This window comes from Leucopleurus acutus (genome assembly GCF_964270905.1).
Source record: "Leucopleurus acutus genome assembly, chromosome: X".
NCBI classification, from domain to species: Eukaryota; Metazoa; Chordata; class Mammalia; order Artiodactyla; family Delphinidae; genus Leucopleurus; species Leucopleurus acutus.
This window is the reverse complement of record NC_139148.1, coordinates 80,742,056-80,759,936: the sequence shown is the minus strand read 5'-3', so window position 1 is coordinate 80,759,936 and position 17,881 is coordinate 80,742,056.

The window sequence follows — 17,881 nt, the reverse complement described above, 5'->3', positions numbered from 1 at the left end:
GTCAATGGAGTTTAGTAACCAGGACACCAAGATGGCTAATTTCCACCAAAATGTGTAAATACCAGTGAATAAAGTACAGGAGAGGAGAGAGCTGCATAGAGAAAGAACACCAAACATAAGTAGGGGCCCCCCTCCGTTGAGTATCTAGATGCATACTGATCATGCATACCCAAGAAATTACTCAAGTCCAGGGAAAGAACCACCTGATTAGAGGGAACAGTGCCTAACATTCAAACATGGCAAGAAACAGTTCCTGTTCCCACTAGCTAGATTGCAAAAACCTCAAGATTTAAGTGCGCAGGGTAGAGTATTGGATGAGTCTTACCATAGTAGTGGGGAACAATTAGCCTAGACAAGGGGTCCCCAACCAGTTGGCCACAGACGAGTACTGGTCCATGGCCTGTTAGGAACTGGGCCACACAGCAGGAGGTGAGTGGCAGGTGAGCAAACGAAGCTTCATCTGTATTTATAGCCGCTCCCCATCACTCGCATTACCATCTGAGCTCCACCTCCTGTCAGATCAGCGGTGGCATTAGATTCTTATAGGAGCGTGAACCCTACTGTGAACTGTGCATGCGAGGGATCTACGTTTCATGCTCCTTATGAGAATCTAATGCCTGATGATCTGAGATGGAGCTAAGGTGGTGATGCTAGCACTGGGGAGCAGCTGCAAATACAGATTATCTTTAGCAGAGAGGTTTGACTGCACAGAGACCATAATGACTCAATTGCTTGCAGACTCATATCAAACTCCTATCAGTGAGTGGCAAGGGACAATTAAGCTGCATCAGGTGGCGGGCTTTACAGTGGCAATTGAGTTGATTTGCTTCAATTGTACAGCTGCATCTGGTGGCAGGCTTTAAGTCAGAATCCGACACTTATTTTAATCCGCTCAAGGCCTGACCATTATTTTATTTACCACTTCCAACTGTGCCTCTTTTCTGCACTCCGCACTTGTCTCAGTCACAGTTTTGGTAAGCCCACAAGCTAACCCTAGCCAAAATGAGTAAAAAATAAACGTCGTCGGAGAGCTTCTTTGAAAACGGGGTAAGACCCAATGATGAGACAGCAGATGACTCTAAGACTGCCAACAAAAAGAAAGCTGCAATTAAAAGAAAATACCAAGAGGCCTACTTAAATTACAGGTTCATTGCAACAGGTGATTCACATTCTCCAAGCCTGCTTTGTATAATATGTGGTGACCAGCTATCCAACAAAGTCATGAAACCTTCAAAACTGCTTCCTCACTTGGAGACCAAGCACCCTGCATTAAAAGACAAGCCTTTGAAATTTTTCAAAAGAATAAAATGTGAACACAAAGGACAGAAGCAATTATTGAAGGCCACCACTTCACTAAATGTGTCTAAACTGAGAGCATCAGTCTTAGTGGCTAACCACATTGCTAAAGCTAAGAAGCCCTTTACTATTGGTGAAGAGTTGATTCTGCCTGCTGCTAAGGACATTTGTCGTGAACTTTTAGGAGAGGCTGCAGTTCAAAAGGTGGCACATGTTCCTCTTTCGGCTAGCACCATAACTAGACGAATGATGAAATAGCAGAGGATATTGAGACACAATTTTTAGAGAGGATTAATGAGTCACCATGGTACACAATCCAGGCTGATGAGTCTACAGATGTTGATAACAAAGCAACAATGCTTGTTTTTGTGTGATATATTTTTCAGGAGGATGTGCATGAGGATATGTTATGTGCACTTTTGTTGCCAACCAACACCACAGCTGCAGAACTATTCAAGTCTTTGAATGATTATATATCAGGAAAACTGAATTGGTCATTTTGTGTCAGTATATGCATGGATGGAGGGGCTGCCATGACCAGACAGCTTTCTGGTTTCACTACTTGGGTCAAAGAGGTTGCTTCTGAATGTGAGTCGATGCACTGTGTCATCCATAGAGAAATGCTGGCTAGCCAAAAAATGTCTCCTGAACTTAACAACGTCTTGTAGGATGTGATTAAAATTACCAACCACATTAAATTACATGCCCTTAACTCACGTCTGTTTGCACGGCTCTGTGAGAAGATGGATGCAGAGCACACACATCTTCTTTTGTACACAGAAGTGAGATGGTTTTCTAAAGGTAGATCACTGGCCAGGGTTTTTGAGTTACAAGAGTCACTCCAGAGATTTCTTTTAGAAAAACATTCACCACTGGCAGCACGTTTCAGTGACACAGAATGGGTTGGAAAACTTGCATACTTGTGTGACATATTCAACCTGCTCAACGAACTCAATCTGTCACTTCAGGGGAGAACGACAACTGTGTTCAAGTCGGCAGATAAAGTGGCTGCATTCAAAGCCAAACTGGAATTATGGGGGTGATGAGTGAACATTGAGATTTTTGACATGTTTCAACCATTAGCAGGGATTTTGAAAAAGACTGAGCCAGGGCCTTCTTTCCCCCAGCTGGTGCATGATCGCCTATCTCAGCTTTCAAAAGAGTTGAGCATTACTTCCCAAATACAAAAGACCCCTGAACTAAGAAGAAATGGATCCGTGACCCATTTGTGAATAAGCCAGGTGAAATCGACTTTGTCCATGCTAGAAGAGGATCTACTGCTTGAGATCGCAAATGATGGCGGCCTTAAAAGTATGTTTGAGACAACTTCAAATCTCCATGCATTCTGGATTAAAGTCAAGGCAGAATATCCTGAGATTGCCACAAAAGTCCTGAAACGCCTGCTTCCATTTCCAACATCCTATCTTTGTGAAGCAGTGTTTTCTGCAGTAACAGCAACCAAAATGAGATTATGGAGTAGACTGGACATAAACAACACACTTCAGGTGTCACTGTCTCCCATCACCCCCAGATGGGACAATCTAGTTGCAGGAAAACAAGCTCAGGGCTCTCACTGATTCTGCATTATAGTGAGTTATATAATTGTTTCATTATATAATACAATGTAATAATAAGAGAAATAAAGTACACAATAAATGTAATGTGCTTGAATCATCCTGAAACCATCCCACCATCCCCCACTACAATCCATGGAAAAATTGTCTTCCACGAAACCAGTCCCTGGTGCCAAAAATGTTGGGGACCACTGGCCTAGACTAAGCACTACTTTGGTCTGACCTAACAAATTTTAAAAGCAAAATATGAAAGGATCAAACTATTTCCAAGTAAATTAACTGTGTTCCAGAACAAAGCTGAAGAATATTTGTAGGAATACAAAAAAAAAAAGTCCAGCACATAACAGGGTAAACTTCAAAATGTCTGGCATTTGATCAAAGATTATCAAGCATGAAAAAAGCAAGAAAATACGACACATAATGAGGATAAAAATCAATCAATTGAAACTGACCAAAACCCAACCCACATCTTAGAATTAGTGGCAAGGGCATAAAAACAAGTTGTTATAACTGTATTCTATATACTGAAGTCATAGCAGATGTAAAAAGACCTAAATCAAACATCTAAAGTGAAAGACTACAATGTCAGACAAAAATTACACTAGATGGGATTAATAGTAGATTAGATATTGTGAAAGAGAATATTAGAGAACTTGAAGACATAGCAATATAAACTATCTGAAATAAAACAGAAAGAAAGAATAAATAATCAGTGAGCTGTGGAACAACTTCAGGTAATCGGAGTCTCCAAAGGAAAGGGGTGGGGGACAGAAAAACTATTTAAAGAAATAATGGCTGAAGATTTTCTAAATTAGATGAAAATTATAAATCAGTAGATCCAGAATCTCAGTGAAATTCAAACACAAGAAACAGGAAGAATGCCACATCATAACCACATTGTTCATATTAGCAATAAAAAGAAAAATCCTTTTAAAACAGCCAGAGGAAAAAGAGACACATATGTACAGAGGACCAAAGATGAGGGCAATAAAAGATTTTTCACTGTACACAATACAAGTGAGAAGACACTGGAGCAATATCTTTAAAGTATTAAAGGTAAAAAAAAAAGTCAAGCTAGAATTCTGTACCCAGTGAAAAATTTTTTCAAACGTTAAGGCAAACTAAAGACATTTTCAGAAACACAAAAACTGAAAGAATGCATCACCAGCAGACATGTACTACAAGAAATGATAAAGGAAGCCCTTCAGGTAGAAGGCAGATAATACCAGAGGGCAACTGCGTCTACAAGGAGGAATGAAAAAAAATGGAAATGGTAACTACGTGGGTAAAAATAAGAGGTTTTTAAATAATTACCTTTTAAAAACTTAGTGATCATCTTTCAGTGATGCAAGAAAATTAATTCATTATTCTAAAGACTAGTGAAAAAAGAGGAAGCAAGCATTTATCCTGACTTTCTTTGATAAATTGTATATCAAGTAACCAAATAGTTGATAGGAAAATTTCTCCTCAAAAGAAGTTCTGAAAAAAATTTTTTTAAAGAATGCCAGTTAATAAATGAAGTAATCATAGACTCAGAATATCACCAATTTGACTCTCCTAATAAAATAATGAAAAGCTGATGGAAATTTTTATAATGCAGGGATCAACAAACAACAACCTGATTTCAATGATCAATCCTAACATGACTAAAGGAGAGATAATCAGACATTATACACTTTCTAATGTGATAACAATAAGAAGTTTAAATACCACTCATTAAGTTTTGTTAACAAACAAACAAAGCCAAATAATCCTGAATCTGATGCAGCTTCTAGATTAAACTCTCAATTTACAGGCAATATAGGGGATGGAGGGACACATTTTGTTTTGTTTTGTTTTGTTTTTCAAATACCACAGGGATGCAATTAGTAAAATTCAGAATGTCAGGAACTCTACAAGACAAAAAAATCTGATTTCTTCAAAAAAAAAACAACAAGGGGAAAAATGGAAAGGGAATTTTACAGACTAAAAGATTTAAAAGACATGAAACAAATGTAATGTTTTGACAGACTAGTTTGGATATGGATTCAAACAAGTAACCATAAAAATGTCTAAAAGATTTGGGTAAATTCGAACATCAATTGCATATTTGATAAATATTTACTGATTTTTGTTTTAGCTGTAATAATGGTATCATTTTTTTTTACAAAAATAGTTCCTTTGTTAAAAGATACATACTGAAAATTTTATGGATAAATTAATATGATGGTTGAGATTTGCCTCAAAATAATCCAGGGAGGGGAAGAGAGGAATTCAGGTGACACATGATTGGCTATTAGTTAATAATGAATGGTTGAAGCTGGGTAAGGTGTACACATGGTTCATTATACTACACTCTCTACTTTTGCAAAAGGTTAAAATTTTCCATAATTAAAAAATACTGTGTTTAGTTTCAGCACCAGATTATAGGCTTCAGAAGGCAGTGAGTATAAGAAAATGAGCAGCAGAATGACTAGTGTTCTAAAAGAAAGTTTACTTCACTTATAAACAATAGAGAGAATTATAAGAAATTCAAGCACAATGGCTTTAGGAGGTAGATTAGCTTATTTTGAACAATTATGTGATGCATATTCTATAAGGAATTAAACTTTAAAACAGCAAGGCTTTGAAAATAAACACAAGTTTACTTATGTAGAAATCACTACCTTAGCCAATTCAGTTCTGAAAGTCCAGGAACAATACTTCTAAGGTTTAGGAATTTCAATAGTCAGATAATGTTATTTGATCTACTAAAGTCTATGATAAAAACAGAAGGTAAGCTTATATCTTTTACCACAGTATAATAAATTGGAAATCAATGAAAATTGGATTGTTTTGAGCTAAATGTATGCCTTTTGCTATACTGCTTTATTCCTTTTTTGTCTTAATTACTTCTTTTTTCTCTGATTATTTCATTACAGATCTGGAATGTAGTGCAGAAATTATGCAGGCCATGACCTCAAAAGATAACACAAGAAGCAATGTGTTAGAAAACTAAAATCAATGGGGGAAATATTAGTTAAATTTTAGCTCACTTACCAAAGTCAATCTTTTCCAAAGCTCTTTCCATTCGATTTTCCTGACGCAAGTTTGTATTTGGTGAAACTACAAAACAGAAAAAAACAGGAAATAGCTGTCAGTGCCTAAGCTATCTTAAATTAGGCTTAGTTAGCAGTCTGGATATACAGTCTAGACAAGAGCAGTGGTTAGATTTTGTCTCAGGGAGGGGAGGAAAGAAGAGCACTAAAGCAGATGAGGGCAGTATACATAAAGGCTGCCTTCAATCTAGCCACAGTGCCAAATGAACACATGAAAATCTCAGTTTGTTCTCACATTGAAAAACATTCAAGGATTTCAAAGTCTTTGCACTTTTCACTTTGCAGGAGACAATAGGTTTACTCAGCTCTAACAATATGATTCTATAGATAAGTCCATGAGCCTATGATTTCAGGTGGTTTGTTTAGCTGTCATGACATGTACATAAGTGAGAGTTTTTATCACCAGAAATGCCTTGTGCCCAAGATTATCTTTTTTTAATAGATCTTTATTGGATTAAAATTGCTTCACAATACTGTGTTAGTTTCTGTTGTACACCAAAGTGAATCAGCCATATGCATACGTATGTCCCCATATCCCCTCCCTCTTGAGCCTCCCTCCCATCTCCTTATCTCACCCCTCTAGGTCATCGCAAAGCACCAAGCTGATCTCCCGGGGCTATGCTGCTGCTTCCCACTAGCTAACTATTTTACATTTGGTAGTGTATATATGTCCATGCTACTCTTACTTTGCCCCAGCTTCCCCCTCCCACCCCGTGTCCTCAAGTCCACTCTCTATGTCTACATCTTTATTCCTTCCCTGCAACTATGTTCATCAGTACCATTTTTTTTTAGATTCCATATATATGTGTTAGAATACAGTATTTGTTTTTCTCTTTCTGACTTACTTCACTCTGTATGACAGACTCTATGTCCATCCACCTCACTACAAATAACTCAATTTCGTTTCTTTCTGTGGCTGAGTAATATTCCATTGTATACATGTGCCACATCTTCTTTATCCACTCATCTGTCAATGGACATTTAGGTTGGTTTCATGTCCTGGCTATTGTATATACTGCTGCAATGAACATTGTGGTACATGTCTCTTTTTGAATTATTGTTTTCTCAAGGTACATACCCAATAGTGGGACTGCTGGGTCCTATGGTAGTTCTATTTTTAGTTTTTAAAGGAACCTCCATACTGTTTTCCATAATGGTTGTATCAATTTACATTCCCACCAACGGTGCAGGAGGGTTCCCTTTTCACCACACCCTTTCCAGCATTTATTGTTTCTAGATTTTTTGATAATAGCCATTCTGACCGGTGTGAGGTGATACCTCATTGTAGTTTTGATTTGCATTTCTCTAATAGTTAGTGATGTTGAGCATTTTTTCATGTGCCTCTTGGCCATCTATATGTCTTCCTTGGTGAAATGTCTATTTAGGTCTTCTGCCCATTTTTTAATTGGATTGTTTTTTTTTTTGATATTGAGCTCCATGAGATGTTTGTATATTTTGGAGATTAATCCTTTGTATGTTGTTTCATTTGCAAATATTTTCTTCCATTCTGAGGGTTATCTTTTTGTCTTGTTTATGGTTTCCTTTGCTGTGCAAAAGCTTCTAAGTTTAATTAAGTCCCATCTGTTTATTTTTGTTTTTATTTCCGTTACTCTAGGAGGGGGATCAAAAAAGATCTTGCTGTGGTTTATGTCAAAGTGTGTTTTTCAGATGTTTTCCTCCAAGAGTTTTAGAGTGTCTGACATTTAAGTCTTTAATTCATTTTGAGTTTATTTTTGTGTATGGTGTTAGGTGGTGTTCTAATTTCATTCTTTTACAGAAGCTGCCCAGATTTCCCAGCACCACTTATTGAAGGGGCTGTCCTTTCTCCATTGTATGTTCTTGCCTCCCTTGTCATAAATTAGGTGACCATATGTGTGTGGGTTTATCTGTGGGTATTCTATCCTGTATCATTGATCTATATTTCTGTTTTTATGCCAGTACCATACTGTCTTGATTACTGTAGCTTTGTGGTATAGTTTGTAGTTGGGGAGCCTGAGTCCTCCAACTCCTTTTTTCTTTCTCAAGATTGCTTTGGCTATTCGGGGTCTTTTATGTTTCCATATGAATTGTAATTTTTTTTTCTATTTCTGTGAAGGATGCCATTAGTAGTTTGATAGGGATTGCATTGAATCTGTAGATTGCTTTGGGTAATATAGTCATTTTCACAATATTTATTCTTCCAATTGAAGAACATCATGTATTTCCCCATCTGTTTATGTCATCTTTGATTTCTTTCATCAGTGTTTTATAGTTTTCTGCATACAGGTCTTTTCTCTCCTTAGGCAGGTTTATTCCTAGGTTTTTTATTATTTTTGTTGCGATGGTAAATAAGATTGTTTCCTTAATTTCTCTTTCTGAGTTTTTGTTGTTGGTGTATAGGAATGCCAGAGATTTCTGTGAATTACTTTTGTATCCTGCAACCTTATCAAATTCATTAATTAGTTCTAGTAGTTTTCTGGTGGTATTTTTTCAGATTTTCTTTGTATAGTTTCATGTTGTCTGCAAACAGTGACAGTTTTACTTCTTCTTTTCCAAATTGTATTTCTTTTTCTTCTCTGATTGCCATGGCTAGAACTTTCAAAACTATGTTGAATAAGAGTGACAAGAGTGGACATCCTTGTCTTGTTCCTGATCTTAGTGGATATGCTTTCAGTTTTTCACCATTGAGTATGATGCTTGCTGTGGGTTTGTCATATATGGCTTTTATTATGTTGAGGTAGGTTCCCTCTATTCCTGTTCTCTGCAGAGTCATGATTATCTTTTGAAATCAGTGGAGGTTAGCAAGATTTTACAGTGAAGTAAATGGCCTCTGTTTTGAAAATAGATATCCAGAACATGGAGCAAGAGAAAGAACACTGAAACGTCACTCAAGACACTTTGGAATTTTTCTGTAATTCTGGCACTTACTAGCTGTGTGATGATGGGCAAGTCACTTCACCTCTTGACCCCAGTTAACACATTCTTAAAATAAACCAGTTGAATTAGATTATCTGCATGGTAATATCCAGCTCTAATTTGTTCATTCAACACACATTTATTAATTGCCTACTATAAGGGTACAACATATTTGTAAATAATGTGACCGACGAGGACTTAATTTCTAAAATATACAACTCAATAACAAAAAAACAAACAACCCAATAAAAAAATGGGCAGAAGACCTAAATAGACATTTTTTTTCAAAAAAGACATACAGATGGCCAATAGGCACATGAAAAGATGCTCAACATCGCTAATTATTAGAGAAATGCAATCAAAACTACATAGAGGTATAATCTCACACTGGTTAGAATGGCCATCATTTAAAAGTCTACAGATAACAAATGCTGGAGAGGGTGCTGAGAAAAGGGAAGCCTCTTACACTGTTGGTGGGAATGTAAATTGGTACAGCTATTATGGAGAAAGGTATGGAGGTTCCTCAGAAAACAGACATAGAGTTACCATATGATCCAGCAATCCCACTCCTGGGCATATAACGGGAAAAAAACATAATTCGAAAAGTTACATGCACCTCAATGTTCATTGTAGCACTATTTACAATAGCCAAGACATGGAAGCAACATAAATGTCCATCAACAGCTGAACAGATAAAGGAGATGTGGTATATATATACAATGGAATACTACTCAACCATAAAAAATAATGCTGTTTACAGCAACATGGATGGACTTAGAAATTATCATACTACGTGAAGTAAGTCAGAAAGAGAAAGACAAATACCATATGATGCCACTTATATATGGAATCTAAAATATGATACAAATGAATTTATTTACAAAACAGACTCACATAGAAAACAAACTTATGTTTACCAAAGGGGAAGAGGGATGGGGGAGGGATAAATTAGGAGTTCAGGATTATCGGATGCAAACTACTATATATAATATATATATATATATATATATATATATATATATATATATATATATAGGTCCTACTGCATAGCACAGGGGTAAAGATCCAATATCCTGTGATAAACGAGGATGGAAAAGAATATCAACAGAATGTGTATAACTGAGTCACTTTGCTATACAGCAGAAGTTAGAACTACATTGTAAATCAACTATACTTCAATAAAATTAATTTTAAAGATGTCCCTTGTGCTTAGAAGATCCCACATGCCGTGGAGCAACTAAGCCCATGTGCCACAACTACTGAGCCCATGTGCCACAACTACTGAAGCCCACATGCCTAGAGCCTGTGCTCCCAACAGGAGAAGCCACCACAATGAGAAGCCCGCACACCGCAATGAAGAGTAGCCCCCACTTGCCACAGCTAGAGAAAGCCCGTGCGCAACAACAAAGACCCAATGCAGCCAAAAATAAATAAAATAAATAAATTTTTAAAAATTACATTAAAAAAATGTATGGAACAAGGGACTTCCCTGGCGGTACCGTGGTTAGACCTTGCCTTCCAATGCAGGGGGTGAGGGTTCGATCCCTGGTCTATCCCACAGGCCTCATGGCCAAAAAACTAAAACATAAACAGAAGCAATATTGTAACAAATTCAATAAAGACTTTAAAAATGGTCAACATAAAAAAAAAAGTCCCATGAGCTTTGTATCAAAACTTACCATTTTTGATATTATAAAGGGAATTAAAAAGCAATGACTAAGTGGGAAAAGATATTTGTAGCACATATATCTGTCCTAGGACTCATCCAGAGTATATAAAGAAAAGAATATACAACCCAATAGAAAAATGAGCAAAGACTTGACCAACAGTTACCTCATTAAGAAGCTATCCAAATAGCCAATTAACATACAACAAGTGCTCAACTTCATTAGTCATTGGGAATATAAATTAAAGCCAGAATGCAATACCACTACACATCCATGAGAATGGCTAAAAAGAAAAAAATTAAGGGTCGACAAGGTTGTGGAGAATCTTGGACTTTTATATCAATACATTGTTTGTGGGAATGTAAATTTGTACAAACATTTTGCCAATATCTCTTAAATCTAAGCATATGCCTATTTTATGATCCTGCTACTGCACTCCTAGATATATATGAAATAGAAATGTGGACATATGTTCACTAAAAGATATCTACTAGAATGTTCCTGGCAACACTATGTTTAATAGTTAAAAATCTGAAAATCTGAGTGCCCATCAAAGGTAGAATAGATAAATAAATCATAGTATATTCACACAGTTGGAGGCTGTAGAGAAATGACAATGAGTGATCTACAACTAAGCCCCAAAATATGGATTCTCACAAACATAATACTAAGTAGAAAAATGCAGACACACACACAAATTATATGATTCCACTTATATAAAATATAAAGCTGAAAAAAATATTCTGTAGTGAAGGTTACTCTGAAGGAGAGAGTAATGACTTGAAGGGAATGCATGGGTGGCTACTAGGTTGTTGGTAATATTCTGTCACCTGATAAGAGTGCTGGTAAAGGAACCTAGGAATCATACTTGAGTCTTCTTATTTTAAAGTGGTTTGGCAATGTCTGTTATATGGAAACTGAACTGACATTCTTCTCACAGACCTTTCACAATTAAGAGAAGAGATGATCAATTCCGAGAATTGCATGAATTTGCACTTCCCTCTCCCTTATGAATCTAGAATGATGATGTTTTCAAATCCAGAATCATAATTAAAAGGCAGTAAAATATTGAGGGACCATTGACCATGTGTATAATTTGCAATAATGAAACTAATACAGCAAGGTGGCAGCTGACATGCCAGGTGTTGTAAATGATAGGTTGACCATTTTCATTATGAATATAATTTTATATTCTATACATCTAATTATATTCACTCATGAAAGCATTAATATTAGTGATATTATCCTCTTTGTGACAATCAACTTATGGTCTTTGGGATATGAGTACTGTATCCAATTACTGGATTCCTCACTCCTCATCATGCTCCCATCCTTATGTACCTCCCCACCCCAGTTTACCCAATCTCGGGTAGGGATGGAGTCTCCTCATTCTCCATGGGGTAAATTAAAGAATTATGGCAGATCTACTTTACTTAGCTTTGGGAGGATAAGGCTCTTGGAAAAGCTTTTGTAGTTCATAAATTTTCACCTAAATTAAGAGACCAATGTAGTACACTGAATAATAATTACCCAAAGATACCCGAGGAACCTAAGGATCTTGACATAGTAATATTATTCTGGATTATCCAGATGGGCCCTAAATCTAATCATGAGTCTTTATATAAGAGTGAGGCAAAGGTTAGTGGGTTAGAGAAACAAACAAGAGAAGGCCACGTAGGCAGAGATTAGAATGATGTGGCCACAAGGAAAAGAACACCAAGGAATGTCAGCACCCACAAGAAGCTGGAATTGGCAAGAAATGGATTCTCCCCTAGAATCTGCAGAAGTGCAGCCCTGCCAACACCTTGATTTCAGTTTAGTGAAACTTATTTGGACTTATGAACTCCAAAACCGTGAGAAAATAAATTTCTGTTGTTTTAAGCCACCACATTTGTGGTAATTTGTTACAGCAGCCACAGGAAACTAATACACCAATCCTCTCATAAAAGGAAAGTGTATATATATATATATATATATATATATATATATATATGGAATATGTGTGCATATTTCTACCCTTTAATTAAGCTGTTAGCTGACCACAGAAATGAAGATGTTCTGTACACCACTCACCTCCCTGATTCCCAATGCCCAGCACTGTGCCAGGTATACACCAAAGTTTGTTTGGGAGTAAATGAATGATAAAAATAGTATTGTGCATTTCTCTGACATCTTTAGGCACATTCATCTTTAAGGTGAAAATTCCAACATATTAAAAATTTAGAGATAAACGAACAAAAATATGACCTTGCTAATCAAAGTGTGACCTGATAATCAGCAACATTGGCATCATATGGGAGCTTGTCAGAAACATAGAATCTCAGGTTCCACCCTAGATCTACTGAATCAGAATCTGCCTTTTAAGAAGATCTCCAATGATTCCTGTACACATTAATGTTTGAGAAGCACTTATCTGTGAGATAATCAAGAAATATGAACGATTATTTGATAATATTATGAATCACTTAAGTTTTTTAGGTGTGTATAATGACTTTGTGTTAAAGGAGTCCTTTTAGGGATACATACTAAATATTTATGAATGAAATTATATGATGTCTGGGATTTACTTCAAATCATTCTGGAAGTGGGGATGGGAAGTAGATGGGGGTTTACAAAGGAAAAATTTGGCCATAAAATGATAATTATTTGGAAGGAAAGAGGTAAAATTGTCATTGTATGCAGATGACATGATACTATATATAGAAAACCCTAAAGACTCCACACAAAAACAATTAGAACTGATAAATGAATATTGCAAGGTAGCAGGATATAAGATCAACATACAGAAATCTGTTGCATTTCTTTACACTAACAATGAAATATCAGCAAGAGAAAGTTTAAAAAATCCATTTTAAAATCACATAAAAAATAAAATACCTAGGAATAAGCCTGACTGAGGAAGTAAAAGACTTATATGCTGAGAAATATAAAACGTTGATGAAGGAAATTGAAGATGATTCAAAGAAATGGAAAGATATCCCATGCTCTTGGATTGGAAGAATTAATATTGTTAAAAAGGTCATACTACCCAAAGCAATCTACAGCTTTATTGTGATCCCTTATCAAATTACCCATGACATTTTTCACAGAACTAGAACAAATAATCCTAAAATTCATATGGAATTACAAAAGACCAAGGATTGACAAAGCAATCTTGAGGAAAAATAGCAAAGCTGGAGGTATAACCCTCCCAGACTTCAGACAATACTACAAAGCTATAGTAATCAAAACAGTGTGGTATTGGCACAAAAACAGACATATGGATCAACAGGACAGAATAAAGAGGCCAGAAATAAACCCACACGACTAGAGTCAATTAATCTTTAACAAAGGATGCAAGAATATACAGTGGAGGAAAGACAGTCTCTTTAGCCAGTGGTGTTGGGAAAGCTGGACAGTCACATGTAAAGCAATGAAGTTAGAACACACCATCTCACCATACACAACTCAAATGGCCTAAAGACTTAAATATAAGACAGGACACCATAAAATTCCTAGAACATAGGCAAAAATTTATCTGACATAAATCATAGCAATATTCTCTTAGATAGCTTTCCCAATGCAAAAGAAAAGCAAAAATAAATAAATGGGACCTAATCAAACTTATAAGCTTTTGCACAGCTAGACAAAATGAAAAGACAACCTATGGAATTAGAGAAAATATTCACAAACGATGCCACTGACAAGAGCTTGATTTCCAAAATATATAAACAACTCATAGAGCTCAATATCAGAGGAAACAAACAATCCAAGCAAAAAATGGCAGAGACCTAAATAGACATTTCTCCAAAGAACACATACACATGGCCAATAGGCACATGAAAAGATGCTCAACATCACTAATTATTAGAGAAGTGCAAATCAAAACTACAATGAGGTATCACCTCACACCAGTCAGAATGGCCATCATCAAAATATCTACAAACAGGGCTTCCCTGGTGGTGCAGTGGTTGAGAGTCTGCCTGCTGATGCAGGGGACACGGGTTTGTGCCCCGGTCTGGGAGGAACCCACATGCTGTGGAGTGGCTGGGCCCGTGAGCCATGGCCACTGAGCCTGCGCATCCGGAGCCTGTGCTCCACAACAGGAGAGGCCACAATAGTGAGAGGCCCGTGTACCGCAAAAAAAAAAAAAAAAAAAATCTGCAAACAATAAATGCTGGAGAGGGCGTGGAGAAAAGGGAACTCTCTCATACTGCTTGTAGGACTGTAAATTGGTACAGCCACTATGGAGGACAGTATGGAGGTTCCTTAAAAAACTAAAAATAGAGCTACCATATAATCCTGCAATCCCACTCCTGGGCATATATCCAGAGAAAACCATAATTCGAGAAGATACATGCACCTCAATATTCATTGCAGCTCTATTTACAATAGCCAGGACATAGAAGCAACCTAAATGTCCATCGACAGATGAATGGATAAAGAAGATGTGATAATATGTATACAATGGAATACTACTCAGCCATTCAAAGGAATGAAATTGGTCATTTATAGAGACATGGATGGAACTAGAGATTGTCATACTGAGTGAAGTAAATCAGAAAGAGAAAGGCAGATATCATATGTTATCACTTATATGTGGAATCTTAAAAAATGATACAAATGATCTTATTTACAAAACAGAAACTGACTCACAGACATAGAAAACAAGTTTGTCATTACCAAAGGGGAAGGGGGGAGGGATAAATTAGGAGGTTGGGATTAATGGATACACACTACTATACATAAACTAGGTAAACAACAAGACCCTAAGACCCTACTGTAGAGTACAGGGAACTATATTCAATAACTTGTAATAGCCTATAATGGAAAAGAATATATATATATATATATATATATATATATATATATATATATATATATATACACATACACATAAATAAATATATATATATATGAATCACTTTGCTGTACACCAGAAACTAATACATTATAAATCAACTATACTTAAATAAATACTTTTTTAAAAAAATGATAATTATTGAGGCTGAGTGATGTATACATGGAGGTTCATTATATTATATTATAGTATTCCCTCTACTTTTGGATATGTTTGAAATATTCCATAATAGAATGTTTAGGTGTAGGGTGAGTAATTTTCTCCCTCATAGATCTTGTGTCTATTCACTAGCATCCTTTCCTAATAGAAACTACCCAATAACTGAACTATAATTTAGATACAATTGATTCAGGAAAAAATATACTGTAGTGATCTCATATTTCTCTCTACTCCTACTGTAGCCTATTATCTGGGATGGAGAGTTTGGGAGCAGGGGAAGATACAAATGACCTTGGAGAATGTGTTCATATAGGATTCTGGAGAATTATGTGGCCTTTCCAGGCCTGGGTACAGAGCCTTTTCAATGCCCAAAACACATAATCTGAGCAGACAGTATCCAGACACTGTATACAACAAGAATGATTGATTAGGGAGTGAGAACTCTAGCTGGACAATCTTTAAGGAATGGATGTTACGGTGGAAGGACAAGGAAAGGGATTTTCTGGTGTCTCTTTAAGGACAGTGAGTGTGGAATCAAGCTAAATAATAGCAAAAGGGATCCATTTTGCTGGCATCGGCTTAGCATTATCACAGAGAAAGTATTTGGTTTAGTGATAAATATTGTACGTCTACCACCTCACATGCAAGAGTCTGAAAATGTGTGTCAAGTATCTTATTTAGCTCCATTCTGCTCTTTGGGAATTTTCAACAGTGATTACTATTTATCTCTTTTACTCATGTGCATCTGTTGCTACTTTGGGAAAGAAGCAGCCTCATCAAGTCCTGCAGTGATTGGTCGCCAGGTGTGCTGAATTTCTATCCAGCTGCAGCAACATGTTAAGCCTCCCTTTTGCTAGGCAACAATACTGTCATCATTACTGAAGCTTCAGTTCATCTTTCCAGTTATAATTGGAAAATTAATTCAATTAAAACAGTTTGCCTACAGAAAACCAGAAGATTTTATCCCTTTCCCCACCTCATTTTCCTGAATCCCTCAGACTTATGGAGAAGGTTGTAAATATTACCATTCTTTAAAAAGGATGTTCAGTTCTTCTGTCTGCTCAGGACTCCCTATTCTTGATAAATAATCAAGTCACTTCCAAATTGGAAGTCTAAAAGAGCTGACTGATAAATTGGATTGAACAACATCACTGTGACAGATTTACCTCCATCCAACTGCTTTAGGAGCTTAGGAGTTGTGGGGGTGTTAGGGAGGGAGGAACTTGGGGGTTTCTATACCAATGTAAGTATACCATGTACATCTTTCAATTAAATTGCATTCATTTTTGTTTTTTTAAATTTTTTTATTGGACTATAGTTGCTTTACAATGTGTTAGTTTCTACTGCACAGCAAAGTTAATTAGCTATATGTATACATATATCCCCTCTTTTTTAGATTTCCTTCCCGTTTAGGTCACCGTAGAGCACTGAGTAGAGTTCCCTGTGCTATACAGTAGGTTCTCATTAGTTATCTATTTTATACATAGTATCAATAGTGTATATATGTCAATCCCAATCTCCCAATTCATCCCACCTCCCCTGCCCCGTTGGTATCCATACATTTGTTTTCTACATCTGAGTCTCTAGTTCTGCTTTGCAAATAAGATCATCTATACAATTTTTAACATTCCACATTTATGTGTTAGTATGATATTTGTTTTTCTTTCTCTGACTTCCTTCACTCTGTATGACAGTCTCTATGTCCATCCACATCTCTACAAATGACCCAGTTTCATTTCTTTTAATGGCTGAGTAGTATTCCATTGTATATATGTACCACATCTTCTTTTTCCACTCCTCTGTTGATCGACATTTGGGTTGTTCCATGTCCTGGCTATTGTAAATAGTGCGGCAATGAACACTGGGGTTCATGTGCCTTTTTGAAGTACAGTTTTCTCTGGGTATATGCCCAGTAGTGGGATTGCTGGGTTATATGGTAGCTCTATTTTCAGGTTTTTAAGGAACCTCCATACTGTTCTCCATAGTGGCTGTATCAATTTACATTCCCACCAACAGTGCAAGAGGGTTCCCTTTTATCCACACCCTCTCTAACATTTATTGTTTGTAGATTTTTTTAATTAATTAATTAATTTATTTATTTTTGGCTGAGTTGGTCTTTGTCACTGTGCATGGGCTTTCTCTAGTTGCAGAGAGCAGGGACTACTTTGTTATGATGCATGGGCTTCTGGTTGTGGTGGCTTCTCTTGTTGCAGAGCACAGGCTCTAGGTATGCGGGCTTCAGTAGTTGTGGCTCTTGGGTTCTAGAGCACAGGTTCAGTAGTTGTGGTGCACAGGCTTAGTTGCTCCACAGTATGTGGGATCTTCCCAGACCAGGGCTCAAACCCATGTCCTCTGCATTGGCAGGCAGATTCT